This window comes from Equus przewalskii, chromosome 3, assembly GCF_037783145.1.
Source record: "Equus przewalskii isolate Varuska chromosome 3, EquPr2, whole genome shotgun sequence".
Classification (NCBI taxonomy): Eukaryota; Metazoa; Chordata; class Mammalia; order Perissodactyla; family Equidae; genus Equus; species Equus przewalskii.
In genome coordinates, this window is record NC_091833.1 from 62014190 (window position 1) to 62020240 (window position 6051).

Below are 6051 nucleotides of genomic sequence, written 5' to 3' on the forward strand. Positions count from 1 at the left end.
AAAAGTGGGCATCCTTGTCTGGTTCCTGTTCTTAGAAAGATAGCTTTCAGTTTTTCTCCATTGAGTATGATATTAGCTGTGGGTTTGTCATATATGACCTTTATTATGTTGAGGTACTTTCCTCCTATACCCATTTTATTCAGTTTTTGTCATAAATGGATGCTGTGTCTTGTCAAATGCTTGCTCTGCAACGTTTGAGATGATCATGTGATTTTTATTCTTCATTTTGTTAATGTGGTGTATCACGTTGATCGATTTGAAGACATTGAATCATCCCTGCATCCCTGGAATAAATCCCACTTGATCATGGTGTATGATCTTTTTGATGTATTTTTGCATTCGATTTGCTAGTATTTGGTTGAAGATTTTTACATCAATGTTCTTCAGTGATATTGGCCTGTAATTTTCTTTCTTTGTGTTGTCCTTGTTTGGCTTTGCAATCAGGGTGATGTTGGCCTCATAGAGTGAGTTAGGAAACTTCCCCTTCTCTTCAATTTTGTGGAGAAGTTTGAGAAGGATAGGTAATAAGTCTTCTTTGAATGTGTGGTAGAATCCACCAAGGAAGCCCTCTGGTTTTGGGGGAAGTTTTTCATTACTGTTTTGATCTTCGTACTGGCAATTAGTCTACTCAAATTCTCTATTTCTTCTTGATTCAGTTTTGGAAGGTTGTATGATTCTAAGAACTTATCCATTTCTTCTAGATTATCCAATTTATTGACATATAGCTTTTCATAGTATTCTCTTATAATCTTTTGTATTTCTGAGGTGTCTGTTGTAATTGATCCTCTTTCATTTCTGATATTTTACTTGAGGCTTCTCTCCTTTTTTTCTTGGAGAGTCTACCTAAAGATTTGTCAATTTTGTTTATCTTTTCAAAGAACCAGATGTTAGTTTCATTGATTTTTTTCTATTGCTTTTTTAGTGTCTGTTTCATTTTTTCTGCTTTGATTTTTATTATTTCTTTCCTTCTACTGCTTTTGGGCTTTTTCTTCTTTTTCCAGTTCCTTTAGGTGCACTGTTAGATTGTTTATTTGAGATTTTTCTTGTTTGTTAAGGTAGCCCTGTGTTGCTATAAGCCCTGTGTTGTTCCTTTTTAGAACTGCTTTTGCTGTATTCCACAAATTTTGGCATGTCGTATTTTCATTTTCATTTGTCTCCAGGTATGTTTTGATTTCTCCTTTTATTTCTTCATTGACCCGATCATTGTTCAGTGATATTTTGCTTAATCTCCACATATTTGTGGCTTTTCCAATTTTCCTCCTATATTTGATTTCTAGTTTCATACAGTTGTAGTCAGAAAAGATGCTTGGTATTATTTCAATCTTCTTAAATTCATTGAGTCTTGTTTTGTGGCCTAATATGTGATCTATCCTGGAGAATGTTCCATGTGCATTTGAAAAGAATGTGTATTCTGCGGTTTTTGGTTGGAATATTCTGTATATATCTACTAAGTTCATCTGATCTAATGCATCATGTAAGGCCAGTGTTTCCTTATTGATCTTCCACTTGGATGATCTACACGTTGGTGTAAGTGGAATATTAAAGTCCTCTGCTATTATTGTGTCACTATTTGTCCTCTTTGTCTTTTAATAATTGCTTTATATATTTAGGTGCTCCTAGCTTGGGTGCATAGATATTTACAAGAATTATATCCTCTTCTTGGATTGTTCCCTTTATCATTATGTAGTGCCCTTCTTTGTCTCTTGTTACAGTTTTTGCTTGAAAGTCTATTTTGTCTGGGGTAAGTATTGCTACCCCAGCTTTCTTTTCATTGCCATTTTCTTGGAGTATCTTTTTCCATCCCTTTACTCTCAGTTTGTGTGTGTCCTTAGGTCGAAGTGTGTCTCTTGTCTCCAGCATATGCATGGGTTTTATTTTTTTATCTAATTGGCTACCCTGTGCTTTTTGATTGAAGCATTTAGTCCATTGACATTTAAAGTAGCTGTTGATAAGAATGTACTTATTGCCATTTTGTTACATTTTTCTGGGTGTAACAGTAGTTCTTCTCTGTTCCTTTCTTCTCTTGCTCTCTTCCCTTGTGCTTTGTTGGCTTTCTTTAGTATCATCCTTTCTCTTAATTTTTTGTGTATTCATTAGAGGTTTCTGGTTTGTGATTACCATGAGGTTCATATATAATAAACTGCATATATAGAAAACTATATTAAGTTGATGATCTCTTAAGTTTGACCTCTTGCTAAAAACTCTATTCTTTTGATCCCTTCCTCCCACACTTTATGTGTTTGATATCATATTTAACCTCTGTTTGTGCTTGTGTATCCATTCCACTCCTGTCATAGAAATAGATAATTTTAGTACTTTTGTCTTTTGACCTTCATATTAGCTTCATAGGTAGTTGATCTGCTGCCTTTACTGTATATTTCCCTGTCAGTGATTTTATTGGTTGGGGGGGTGGGGGAGTTGGGTCATTTTCTTACTCCCATATGTGGTCTTTTCTTTTCCACTTAAGTTCCTTTAGCATTTCTTGTAAGGCTCGTTTATTGGTGATGAACTCCTTTAGTTTTTGCTCGTTTGGAAAACTCTATCTCTCCTTCAATTCTGAATGATAACCTTGCCAGACAGAGTATTCTTGGATGTAGGGTTTTTCCTTTCAGCACTTTAAATATATCATGTTATTCCCTTCTAGCTTGTAAGGTTTCAGCTGAGAAGTTAGCTGATAGCCTTATGGCGTTTCCTTTGTATGTAACTTGTTGCCTTCTCTTTTGTAGCTTTTAGGATTCTCTCTTTATCTTTAATTTTTGACATTTTAATTATAATGTGTCTTGGTGTGGGCCTCTTTTGAGTTTATCTTGTTTGGTGCCGTCTGTGCTTCCTGTACTTGGTTGTCTGTTTCCCTCCTTAGGTTAGGAAAGTTTCAGCTATTATTTCTTTGAATAGATTCTCTGCCCCTTTGCCTCTCTCTTCTCCTTCTGGGACATCTATAATATGGATGTTAGTGCACTTGATATTGTCCCAGAGTTCCCTTAGACTGTCCTCATTCTTTTTAATTCTTTTTCCTTTTATCTGTTCAGCTTGGGTGGTTTCCTCTAGTCTTTCATCCAGCTCACTGATCCATTCTTCTATATCATCTACTCTGCTATTGATTCCCTCTAGTGAGTTTTTCATTTCCGGTATTGTATTCTTCATTTCTGATTGGTTCTTTTTTATATTTTCCAATTCTTTGTTGACGTTCTCACTGAATTCATCCATTCTTCTCCCAAGATCAGTGAACATCCTTACAAATATTAGTTTGTATTCTTTATCAGGTAGATTGTTTATCTCTGCTTCATTTCATTCCTTTTCTGAGGATTTATCCTGTTCCTTTATTTGCAACATATTCCTTTGTCTCCTCATTTTGCTTCTTTCTCTGTGCTTATATCTACATATTAGGTAGGTCAACTATGTCTCCCAATCTTAGGGAGGTGGCCTTATGTAAGAGATGCCTTATGAGGCCCAGCAGAGTGCTTCCCTCTCATCACCAGGTCCAAATGTTCCAGGAGTGTCCCCTGTGTGGGCTACATGTGTCCTTCTGTTGTGGCAGGGTTGCTCTTGCTGCAGGTGCACAAGGAGGCTAGGCTATCCCCCTGGCCTGCTGGTTGTAATACTCAGCTGTGTGTGGCTGCTGTGGTCCCTTCAGTCACTTTATTGGGTGAGGAGGAGCCCCAGCACAGTTGGCTACAAGGTCTAATAGCATACTCCTGTTGTAGTTTTTCTATTAAATGAGTAGGCCCCCAGCATGCCTGGTTGCTAGACTCAGGGGCTTACAATTGCTGTAGGCCTCTGGCCTGCAAGGCTGTTGTCAGCTCTCTCAGTAGCGAAACTGGGTGGGGCATACCCTAGGCATGGCAGCACACAATTTTTTTAGGTTTTGGGAGGTGGGGCTGATCTCCTATGTGGCTCTTTGAGAAACACAAGTCCACTGCAGCTGACAGAGGCTTATTATCTTTACAAACATCTCTAATACTAGAAAATTCTTCCTGCATAGAGTCCAGGAGTTCTGTTCTATTCATGGGTATGCGTTCTGTTTGAGCAATATAGAGTAAGTATACTTGTCCTTGCTGCAAATCCTCCCTTTCCAGAAAAAAAGGTCTTTTGAATAAACCATTCTTCTCCCTCCTTTCCTCACATTGCACTGGTTACCTGCTTTTGTTGGTGCGTTCTCTAGCACATCAGCAGAGAGAGAGCTGTGTGGCAGTTTCCCTTGTGATAACAGAGTCTTGGTGATGGCAGCACATTCCTGGATCTCTGGTTTTGTATCTGCTGCTCTTGGCACAGTATTGGGTGCATAACAGAATCCACTATTAGGCACTAAATTGAATTAGCTCTCTGTGCTCTGTTTCACTTCTGTTTGCTAAATCTATTATCCATTATTTAAGTAAAACTTTCTTCCTTGTTATCCTCATTAGTAAATGAGAATATCTGGAGAAATGGTAAAAGGACAAAATAGCTTCAAGAATTAAATATCTATTACCTGCTGGACTATTATATTGGGTACTTTATTGTATTGAGTACCTACCTTTTATATTGGGTACTTTATTTAGTAATTTAATACATTTCTCCAAAGTCTTTTTGATGTGGAGATTATTCTCCCATCTTACACAAAGAAAGGGAGGTTTTAGATTGTAAGGAACTTGTCTGAGGCCATACAGCAGGTTAATAGCATTAGGAATTAGTAGGAATTAGAAGTCCTCCACCCTCTTCTCATCCTGCTTCTTCAGCTTAGATTGAGTGCCTGTGTAATATGCACCCACAGCAGGGGCCTTTTACCATCCTGCACCCGTGACATCGTATGTGATGCTTGCTTACTGTCCTTCTTCTCTGCCCAGCAAGACACAAGAACCATGTCTAATCTGGCTCACATTTGTATCTGCAGTGTCTGACATACAATAAGAGTGTAATAAATATTCATTGAATAAATAGAGGAGAATCTCAATGACTACGTTTTAAATTCTATACCAAAAGAACTCTGAAAATTCTCATGTATTATCTATTAAGTTGTCATCATCTTTAATTTCAGACATTGAAACACTAAAAATCTTAAAAGTTTAGAGAATGGTCAGGATAATTGGGCTGTGATCCCATGACTAACCTGCATTTCCTGGCTTCCCAGTTCCTACCACTCTCCTCTCCTTAGACATCAGTGCCAAGCACTTACAGCCCCAACATAATGGCAGTTTGGGCACAGAATGGAGGGACGAAAGTGCCACTGTCACCAATAGTTTGGGCACCCCTTCCTCTCTCTGAGCAACAGATTTTGTAAGGCACACAACGTGGCCATACCTAGAAGGCAGTTTTACAGTGGCTAAGGATATTTTTCTAGAATTAGAGGACTCACATTCAAACCTTGGTTCTATTACTAGTCATGTGACCCTGAACAGAGTAGTTTATCTTCTCAAACCTCAGGTTCCCTGTTTGTAAAATGGGAATAAAAATGGTGCCTACAGAGCCAGCCCAGTGGTGTAGTGGCTAAGTTTGTGCACTCTGCTTTGGCAGCCCAGGGTTCACCAGTTTGGATCCTGGGCATGGACCCAGCACCACTCATCAAGTTATGCTGTGGTGGTATCCCACATAAAAGAACCAGAAGGACTTACAACTAGGATATATAACTATGTACTGGGGCTTTGGGGAGAAAAAACAAGAGAGAGAAAGATTGGCAATAGATCTTAGCACAGGGCCAATCTTCCTCACCAAAAAAAAAAATAATAGTAATAATGATGCGTACTTCAAAGAATTGTTAGGATTATATGAGATAATACATGAAAAGTATACAGGACAATATTTGGTACATCGAAAACATTCTATAAATGCTAGCTGGTAGTAGTAGAGAAAGTAGTAGCAACAGCAGCAATGCTGCATGCCCTCAAACCCCCATTTCCTTCCCAGTAGCAACAAGAACAGAATCTGGTAGGATTCTGCCCACACAGTTACTATTATAGGGTCCTGCCTTCCATGGAGTAGGGTAGATTTTGCTGGTGAGCAAACCCTGCTGAATGAATGAATCTTGATTACTTAATTTTGTTATCAAATTGACACACGACATCAGTCTTTGAGAAA